Consider the following 11336-nt stretch of genomic DNA (forward strand, 5'->3'; position numbering starts at 1 on the left):
TATTACCTCACTCATCTTGTCTCTCTACAAGAAAACTGATTTTCTGAGTTTGGTGATTCATCCATTAGTCCAATAAAAGTACCAATTCCTTTAACTGGCCTTTTCCTTTTTTTGTAACCATTTTTTTGAACTGCACATATCTATAGACGTTAAAGCAGAGAGCTACCATATACTATAGGTGCCAACTTTCCCTGGCGCCGGTGGGTGCTCGCGCCTCTACCCACCCCCATTCCAACCCTTTCCCCAAAGTCCCCACCCCAACCTGCCCCCTTCCTGCCCCTATTGAACCCCTTCCCCAAATCCCTGCCCCGGCCCCGCCTCTTCCCCGAGCGCGCCACGTTCCCCCATCTCTCTCAGCCGCGCGAAACAGCTGTTTCGCGGCGCAAGCACTGGGAGCTAGGGGGGGAAAAGGGGGCACGCGGTGTGCTCAGGGGAGGAGGAGCGAAGGTGAGCTGGGCGGCAGTGAGCTGCCAGTGGGTGCTGAGCACCCACCAATTTTCCCCCGTGGGTGCTCCAGACCCGGAGCACCCACAGAGTCATATGCTCAGCACCCACTGGCAGCTCACCGCCGCCCAGCTGAGAAACTCCACCATCTTCTCCAGTTGCAATATAGTTCTGTTGGTAATTAAATGTTCTCTGTATCTTATTTCCTTTGCTAATTAAATAATAACTATGAATAGACAAAATTTAACCTTCCCAGGTACATTATTTTCAATTTAGTTTATTCTTGAAAGAGATAAGGGTTGAATTTTGAAGCCTTGTTTCTTTCTATTCCTGGAGGGTGATTGATTCTTGGTAAGCTGCACTAACATTTCTAGAGGAAGGACTTTCTTTCAATGCTAGGAAGTGCTGACTTCACAAATATAGTGAACAGGAAAGATGGAATAGCAGATGGCTGTGTTTTACATTACATTAATGGAGAATTCACTGAAGTTGAGTCTTTTGCTAGATGTTTTGAAATCTATTTGGAAACCCATCTGATTCAGAAATTTACCAAACTTTCATGTACAAAGATAAAACAATTGTCTTTATTGCTTGAAGTTTTACCCATGCTATTGGTTGGTCTGCAGAATGGAAGGTCAATATTTATTTGCCTGCTTTTTTTTATTGTTTTATAGTGCCTGGCATTTGCAAGGAGTATGTGGTAGATACATTGTGAATGAACTACGTCTCCAAATATTGACCAAGAGAATTCAGTTGAGATTTGTTTGGAGGCGCAAGAGATTATACAAAAAAACCCTGATAATTGCCACAAAGTAAGATAAAAAGAATCCTTAGCTCAGTGTAGATAGTTTTCTTTAATATACTCCGATATGTAGCTTCATTGATGAATTATCTGTAACCTTTATGGGTTCCATACAAAATGGAAAGTTATTTGACCTCACAGTTAAAAAAGACTGTTTTAATCTGGAAAGATTTTACTTCAGTATGGAGAGAGGTTATCAAAGTTAGTAATTCATACTTTATTTTAAGGAGAACTGAATTTGATAGTTATAATCGTGTTAAATATCATTGAGAGACTTTCATCAAACCCAACTAATCAGAATTCAGTAAAGGAAAAGTAATCTAAAGAGATATATACTGTATTGATATCATTAAATTAAGATCTAAATATTCATTAACATAAAATTCTTAATACTCCAAAATTTTAGACCTATAATACATTGATATACAATAAGGCAGCAAACAAAAGGTATTAAACAAAACTTTCAAATAAAAGGGTTAATTAAGAAAACCAACAAATCCCAAAAGCATGGTGAATTCACACACTAGCAGAAAAATATCTACAATGGGGGTAGATTCAGAGAATGTGAGAATTTGCATACCTCCCTCATTTGGATAGTGAAGATGGTACTAGAGATGCAGGAGTAATTTCTCTCCCTCCCAACATACAGGATCTATTCCACAGCTTAACCCTGTTCCAGGTAATTTGAAGCTATTGTCTAACTTAATGCTGGAAACAAAGTTTACAGCAGCAATAAATCACACTAAGCCAGTCAGGTTAATGCCTACAAGCCTCACTCTATTATCTGACAAAACACCTAAATAAGGTTACTGTCTCTCATAATGGAATTTTTTCCTCACAAGAGAAGACTGACAAAGCAATTTACAACACAGGACTAGTAACATAATAATAGCACCAGCTCTGGTGGTCAGCTTCCAATTAGTGAATGTTAACAATGGGATGCTTCCCATTCATATCATACCAGTGTTGTTGCACAAAGTCTCTTTAGCACAATTGTTATCAGCTTTTTCTCCGTCACAATGCTGTTGGCTTCATGAGATGTTAACAGCACAGAAGGGCCACTAACTTCACATTTGTTTCATGATACACATTGCTTTACATCAGGGACATCATATTTATCACATTAAGACAAATACTCCATTCTCAACTTAAAATGTTAGTCTGCTCTTCATAGGACACATACAGTATCTCAGACTTAATTGCTGCTGATTGCTTAGTATCTTGCATTACAACAGCAACATATAAACAATTTAGCATGCTATATTCAATTGTTTAGGCACAGACAATCCAAATAATGTAAATGTTCTATCAGAACATGCCTCAGGTGTATTGCTTCAGTTATAATTAAGAAACTTGTTTTTATCTACCACTAATACTGTAATTTAATCCAGTACCAATTCTACATCTTTTGAGTCTTATTCATATAAAGCTTTTGTTCATATACCACCCACTGGGGGTATTGTGGGGAAAGCAAGGTGTTACATTCCGGTATACTTCCAAGAAGCCAGGAACTTCTCAATTTTAATCCTGGTTCTGCCATGGAGTTGCTCTGTGAAATCACAAATTCAGTGTCTGTTTCCCCATCTATAAAATGTGTATAATAAGCCTAGACCACAGAGCGATGCTGCTATTGCAGCCCATTCCATAGGACTTAAGTTGCCATAGTGCTGGCTTCAATGGGCTTAAAGTTAAGTTTGTCCTTAAGTGCTTTCCTGATTAGGGATGCTTTCCTGAGTTAGGGTCTAGGTTCCCTGCCAGAAAATTAAAATTACTGGCCCACTTCCTCAGTTGTTGTAAATTGTTATATCTCCATTAACTTAATCCTTCAATATTCTAAGAACCTCCTCCACCCACAAACCTCAGTCATCCCCAGATGACAATAGAAAAAGATGGCCTTTGTACTTTGGCCTGAAGGTTTCAAAGGAATTCTCAAGTAAAATTAAAAGCCCTAGAAGAGGGGCCCTCGTGGAGAATTCTCTGCCACCAACTCCCTCACCTATAAACCAAGGAAGCTCCTAGTAAGGAAATATATGTGCATATAGTTTTTCTATATAGGATTTTAAGCAAAGTTAATCCCCTATCAGTATTAGTATGTAGTCAATCAGTGTCCCATATCACCAGAGAAACCTCCTGTAAAAAATGATCTGGACTGGAGATAAAGCTATGTGACTAAAACACGTAGTTGATCATTATTACTTTATAAAAGTTATCCATGTGCACAGGATTTTGATGTAACTAATAAAAATGTTAATACCTGTCTCTAACAGGTATTTTCCATATGTACATTAAACTTAACATACATGCCATTATAAAATAATGTAATGGCAACATTGAGATCACATTATGGAGCAATAATACAATACAAAATTCTCTTGAATATACGTAGCTGTTTGTATGGAGCTGAGAGATGGGTGAGGTAGGGGGCAATTAAGAACAAATGGTTCACATAGTTATGAAACGATTGATAGAAATATTTCCATGATTTTTTTAAATTGCAATGGAAGCAGTTTAAGACAAAAATTAATGTAATATTTGCAATACAGACATTGTAGTATGTTCTAGTCATGAGAACCTTAATGTAAAAATGTCCACATACTGAGCATAAATCTTAGTGAAACTTCCAAGTCTATTTTCCCTTTCCTTTAAAGGAAAGATGTAAATTATATATAATATATTCCTTCAGTTTTAATAACATTAGCTGCTATTTGTAACATGTGTAAGTACATATAATTTTCAAATTGACAATGTCCCTTTAAGAGCCACAATTAGCCACTAAGCTTCCAATACCATGCCATTAGCAGTTCAATACCACACTTTACTAGTTGTCCAAAGTTTGGTATTGAAAATTCGCTGAAGCAATAAAAATTAGAACAGGAATTTGTTCTATTGTGCATAAGAAGATTTGTTGATCTGCAGGTCTACTAATACAAGGAAATATGACTCCTAAAACAAATGCACAAAAACCAGGTAACATCATTTGCAAAATCCTTATTTTGCCCATTGTGGAATGAGACAATTCTAGGTCACTAATTTCAGACCTTTGAGATTATCTCATAGATAGTTAATGATCACCAATCAGGATTGTTTAGAAACCAATTGTGTGGCAGGTCATGTTTTGATTCAATGGATTAACTTGGTTTTCGTAACTATTGTTTGGATGATCTTATTTTCATTTTTCATTTTATAGGACTAATTATTATGTAATTGGATGAGGGCTCTAAGGCTTTTTAGTTTTGTTTTTGTTGAAAAAATCAGTATGGAAAGTGATGAAATGACAGCAACTGACCCAAACCAATATTTGATGACCTGCAGTTTATATAATGGAATATCTTGCATTATAGCAGGATGCCCTCCTCTGCTACTGTTAAGATTAAAACCAGGTTTCTGTTTAGAGCTTGACTCTTCTAAGTGTTCATCAACATAGTTACTCAAATTGTCTTGAATAAAAACAAAACTATGAATGCCAATAGTGCTTATTGGGTATATCCAAGTTTACATATATCCACTGAACCATGATGGAGTAATCATAAAGAAAACAGTTGAAGACTTATCCTGATTTCAATGGGTGTTGGGGCCACTCAGTACCTTGCAAAATTGGGTTCTATATTACTGAATTATTCCCAGATCCTTGTCAACAGCTCTGGTGCTTTGCCATGCGGAGGCAGCACAGAGCACCTGGAAAACTTCCCTTAAGGAACAGCTGAGGATTCTCTGTGAGAGAGAAAAGTCTGCAGGTGGTTTAGAGCCACTCTTCACTCATTGTAGGAGGGGGGGACAGGGTGGGATGAAGAAGAGGCATGCTAAGGGGTGGGAAAGGGCGAGGCAGAGCACATGGAACAGCACCATGGTGGGGCATACCCATGCTCTTTTGAGTTAGGGAGTGGATTCTGTCTTTTTGGGTGCCCCACAATAGGGTGGTGCACAGCAGATGATAAAGTTGACGTATATAACTGAAGTAATTTTCTTACACTAAACAGGAAAGCATTGAGTAACTGCTTGGCATATATGGCACAATGTTAGCTTTCCTTTTCACCTGTGGTAGATTGATCTATGAATGAATAAATAGAAAAGAAATCATTGTGCTTGGCAAGATTACTAGAAGCAGTAAATTGATTTTTTTCTAATCTGTGTGGATGCAGGACACTTGTTTTTTGGCAGTGAGATACTAGAAACATCAGCATGAGATTTAGGACTGTGGTCTGTCTTGTCTGATACATACATAGCTGGTGTAACTTCCTATGAATTTTACACAAGCTTGTCTATTTTGCATTTAGTCAGATGATCTTGGAATGCTCCTGCCCTTGGAATAATGGAACAAGTTGGGCACTGAATATGCTTTAATATAAAATAGCAAATAAAAAACAATAAACAGTGCTATACTGTGTAACTAGAGTATGTTTGTTCAGTGTTATAAATCACAAAGCTCAAGGCCCAGTTACTTTAGCCATCTCTAAGCAATAACCTTGTACCTTCTCTTGAATGATTGGAAGGGAGTCCATGTGCCCAGTCATAATCCACAGCCTCAAGAGGCATAATCTGCTGCTTTGAGAGATGGTCAGGACTTGAATGGGTGGTCTATGTGTATGCTGCAGTCCACAGGGCACCATGGGGTGGGAAGGGGAAGTAAGTGTTGCTTCTTTTTAAAGCTACAAGCAAATGCCTTATAGAGTTTATCTTCTCAGATCCAATCTTCTTTCTGACAGCAGACTGGCCTGAGGACCCACTACATATATGGTGCCACTTCTCTCCTTCACCTTGTGCAGCTGATAACTCTAAAAGCTCTTTGCCAACTTTCAATGAAAGTTGCTCTATAAATGAGAATATTTAGCATCATTGTCATTAATAATCACTTAGAAAATACCAAGTGTGGAGTTTGCAGTTTCTGCTGCAAAATGGAATTTATACACATACTGTTGCTAACTCTCATGATTTTATTGTGAATTTCATAGTATTTGGGTTTTTTTCCTTAAAGTCCCCAACCCGTGGAGTCATGATTATGTGAGAATTTTGTCTTTCTTTTAAAAGTAAGTTTCTGGCCCTCATGGCTGCAGAGAAAAGCTTGAAAATGTGAACCCAAAAGCTTAAACATCAGAAACCAAATTAGGAGTCAATTCAAAGGTGGCTTTTTTACAATCTGATGATTTTTTGGGGCATCACCCATGATTTTTGAATGGCTGGGGTTAGCAATGCTATTATATACACAGCTCCCTTTCCAACACCCCCAACCAAGAATCTCAAACTTTCTGATTTTTCTGGTCATCATGCTGAATGGCATGAAAACACTCGTTACCAATCAGAAACCTCCCTACAGTTCTCAGTTCTAAAACCATTTAATATTTACTGAGAGATTTGGTCTTTGCTGCTGGATTCATTGGATTCTTTTCTGTACATCAGTAAAATGACTTTATAGTAATGTAATTCTTTCTTGTGAAGAGGAATAGTCAGATAAACCTGTTGCTTCATCCCAGCCACTCAGATAATATTCTAATGCTCCCATATAAACACCTAGATAAAAAGAGCTTTTTTTCTGTTAAATATTTAAGAACATAAGTTCTACTCTTGGGCCAAAGAAATATACAACTCTGAACATAGAGCTCTATCACTTCTCAACTCAGACTTCATTTCTGCCTCCTGTGTCTGTAACCTTGGTATCTTCCCTCTGAAATTTTCCCTTTCCTGGGAAGGAGATTTCAGAGGAAAATCTACCATATGTGTAAATCCACTCAACATTGTTATGGGATGTCACTGCCTGAGCTCCATCTTTTCTGATACCCTCATCTGTCCACTTATCTCTTGTCTGCTTTCATGCATATAGCTTTCCCAAGCCAAAACTCTTTGGATGGCAGGATGTGGAGAATGCTACTGTCTGACTTCTCCCAAACATAAAGAGTACAGCCACCTCACTCTCATGTTCAAACAAGGCAAGAGCGCCTCCATTCATTTCAGTAATGCTATTCTTGCTTATAAAGCCACCCATCAGTAGCCTTGCCCCAATCTGTGTCTTGGACTTTATTTCTATATGCTCTCTGTTCCTCTAGAACTTATTTCCTTCTTTTCTTTCCACATAATTGCATCATTTGGATGCAATAGCCTTTTCATCTGCAGCTCCCAGTGTCTGTAAAAGATTTACTGTCTCTCTCTGCACCATTGACTTATGTCTCGGTTTCATATTTCAGATGAAAATATATCTTAACTTCTGATCTTTACCTATTAATTTCTTTCTCCATCTACTAATATTTAGCTCTTTCATTGTATTATTTACAGTAACACTGTAAAATGTTTTGAGATGCAGTGTGTATGAAAGATACCAAACAAAATAAAATCAAGGAAAATAAGAGGACAGGAAATAGAGAACTCTCTAATTAAGGAGAGTATATTTGTGCTGTAATACATTTTCCAAATGTTAAACAATTTACTTTTCAAACTAAATCAAGCTTTTAAGTTCACATATGTCTCACAGCTAAGTCAATGTTTTTCAATCTCAGTAAAAAAGATGCTATTTTACCATGTGTAACTTGCTCCCTCTTGTGGTTGGCAGATAGATTTATACTCTCAGCTCTTTACTAAAAGCAAAACAAAATAAACAAACAAACAAAAAATAGTGAATCTAAATGAAGCTTTGGGCCAGACAGAGAGAGGCTGTCTTTAACAATGGCTTTGTATAACAAGGACAGAAAGTCAGCAGATAGTAGCCCCTTTTAATCACAGTACAAGAAAACTATCTAAACTATTAAAAAAACCACAAGGGAATGCTAATGAATTGGATAATTAGGTACTATATTTACTGCAAACTAGTTACCGATACTTAAAAGTGTGGTTCTGAATAAACTTCAGTAGATTCAGTTGTTTAATAAAAAATATTATGAGAAATATTTTGCATTAAAAATATTAATGATGTTCTTCTTCTGTGCCTGCTGCTGTGCCCTCACCATAGTGCTGAAACTGCTTGGGACTGGTACACAGTGATCCTTCATTCCCTGCTGGTAATGCTGAGCCCAGAGGGGACACTGCACTGCTGCAAGATGATGCATCAAAAGAAAAAGACTTGGAGAAAAGAGAAGAAACGGAAGAGGGGTAGAAATCAACAGAGTGAGAAAGAGAAGAGAGAAGCAGAGTATGAGCAGGGAAAGAAGAGCTACTAGACATCACAGAGGAAGAGGAGTAGAGGAATGGAGGAAAGAGACAGCACAAAAAGGTACAGTTGCCACCTTGTAAACTTTGTTCTAGTCATTGCACCAGAATTAGATGTTACTGAGTTGTGACACCCCAATGTTGTATTGCTACATCATTATGCAGCTGTCAGCATCTGATGATGGCATTAGCCCCTGAGAGACTTTAGGATGATCATAAGGAATAAATGACGATGGAGTCTCATGTAATGTCAATTTACAAGGATTCAGGTGAACATGTATATACAAGGTCAGATCAACGCAAGAACTGCAAACATGTTACATGTGGGACACACAGGATTGTACATGACCTTTGCAGGCTATTGTATCCTTGCTTTGTACTATTCATATTTTTCTTGTAAGGTGTTAATAAACCTTGCTTCAATGCAGTTAATGGCAACATGACAAATCTGCCACAACCTTGCTCTGTCATGGGCTGTTGCTTCCCAGTGGCTGAGATCAACGTGACATGCTTTCAGGTTTGACTTCCATGTGTCTTTATATCATTTGTACAGGCCACCATGAGAATGGGTACCTTGCTTTAGCGGACCATAAAATATGTCCTTGGGTATTCTCGAGTTGGCCATATGAGTGAGATGCCCAGGTTAACACAGCTCAGCATTTATGAGCATGTTTTGAATGTCAGACATCCAACAGTAAATAAGGATTTCAGTATTGGGAATCTTGGCCCACCATTTGACCCTGCAAACAAAATGAAAACAGCACATATAGAACTGATCATATTTCCTAATGTAGCAGTGATATGTTGTTCATCTCCCATAACCATATAGAAGTGTAGTAAGCACAACTGCCTGATAGACATTTAGCTTTGTGCTTATTTTGACTCCCCTAGTGTTCCATATGTGGTATGAAAGCATTCCAAATGTAGAGCTGGCCTTGGCTATGTGATGGGTAATATCATCATCAATTGTGGCATTCTGCCACTGTATACTCCCTAGGTAGCAAAACAGCTTTACAGACTTGAGAGGAGTGTTGTTTACCTTAATAATTGGGTAGATATGGGCATCCCCTAGCACAAGCACAAGTACTTTGGGTTTTTTTAGGCAGATTGTGAAACCAAAACAATGGACAGCACAAATGAAGTGATCAGTTATGAACTGAATGTCATCAATCAAGTAAGCAACCAGTGCACAGTCATCAGCAAATAAAAGTTCCTTAATAAGTAATTCTCTGCTTTCATATGAGCATGAAAGTGTTGCAGATTGAACAACTTCCCAGTAGTGCAGAACTCCCCTGTCAATGTCATGAAATGTATCCAATAGCATAGCTGAAAAAAGGATGGAAAAGAGTGTAGAAGCCAGCACACAACCTTGTTTAGTGCAAGTGGTGACATTACATTTTTCACCACTCTGGCCATCATCCCATCATGGAAATATTGTTATATTGGAAGGTGTTAATGGTGGCCATCAATTACAGACCCGGTAAAAGTTGATGAGGGTAGAACTCAATGAAGTCTTCCAAAGAAGTATAAAGTTACCGTGGTTTGAAATTTACCTCATGATTAGTAAACAACAGCACCATGTTCATGAGCAACCTGAAGCGCAAATATCATAAAATATCATCACAGCTATAGACTTTGCTGGTTTTCATAATATATACACCACCCAGCCTGGTTATGAACAATATCACAATCATACATCATAAACAATAAGAGCTGTTTACTGGAACAGAATATTTGGACAGTAATATTCAGTTTTAGAAAGCGAAATGTTGATTTTTGTCCCTTTAAAAATAGCATTTGATTTTTATTATTCAATTTTCTCTTTCCCTTCAATGTCTCAGTGGTACTTCTGTTCTTTTCACTTTCCTATGTAAGCTCCTTGTTGGTTGGGGACTGGTTATGTAGGAAGTAACCCTTCTACTCTCCTTTCTGAACCTTTTTTCTCCCTACCTAATCTTTCCGCTGCTGCCTTCTCCACTCTTTGATTATTGGATGGTGGGACTGTCTGACATCTTCCCCAGTGGGATTGGGATTTTGGAGGTAAATCAATTATCATTCTTTCTTTCCCCTTCTTCTGTTCCTCCTCTTTGTCCAGTAGGAAGGTGCTTGGGTGGGGTTGTGACAGAGGTAAATCACTCCTGTTCTTTCTTTCTCTCCCATTGGGGAATAACTAGGTGGGATTGTGACATCTGAGTCAGCTCCACCTTTGAACAGCTCAGGCTGGTTGTTGGGATGAGAACTGAAGTAACCCGATCGCTGTTTCTAATAGTTTTTATTCAAGGCCACCAGAATGCCAGTTGACGAAATAAATAAATAACTAAATAAAAACACAAGAGCTTGTGAACACTGGCTTTCCAGGGACATGATCCATATCAAAATCATCAGAGAAACAGATGAGCCGTGCACAAGGGATTTCATATTTCTAATCAGACAGATTTGGGGGGAAATTATAATAGAGATATGAAAGAGAGAAGGATACTTAAATTCCTGTTTTAAAAATTGGGCCCAGTCCTGTAAGCTGTTCATTTGCAGAATCCCCATCAAGTCAATGGTAATTCTGCACACAGAGTATGTGCAAGAACAGGACCTTTATGACTTACTTTAAACTACAATGGGACTAATCCTACAAGCACAGTCTGAGGAGTCCTAACTTGGGCCAAGATTTTTTTAACTTGTAAGGTTCTAAAGTTAGGCTCCTACATCCATATTTGGGCATCTCAGTATTTGGGCCTGACTTCTGAAACTATTGAGCACTCAAGAACTCTCACTGAAGTGAAGAAACTGTTAGGTACTCAGCACTTTTGAAAATCTGGCTACTTACTTAGGGGCTTATATATGAATTTAGGAACCTAACTTTAGGCAGCCATTTTTAAAAATCTTGATTTTGATGTCAAGGGAACTACTCAGTTGAGTAGCACTATTCACTTGAGTGTGTTCAGAGCCGCCCAAAGGTGGGGAC

This window comes from Terrapene carolina, unplaced genomic scaffold, assembly GCF_002925995.2.
Source record: "Terrapene carolina triunguis isolate 2854851 unplaced genomic scaffold, T_m_triunguis-2.0 Scaffold89, whole genome shotgun sequence".
NCBI classification, from domain to species: Eukaryota; Metazoa; Chordata; order Testudines; family Emydidae; genus Terrapene; species Terrapene triunguis.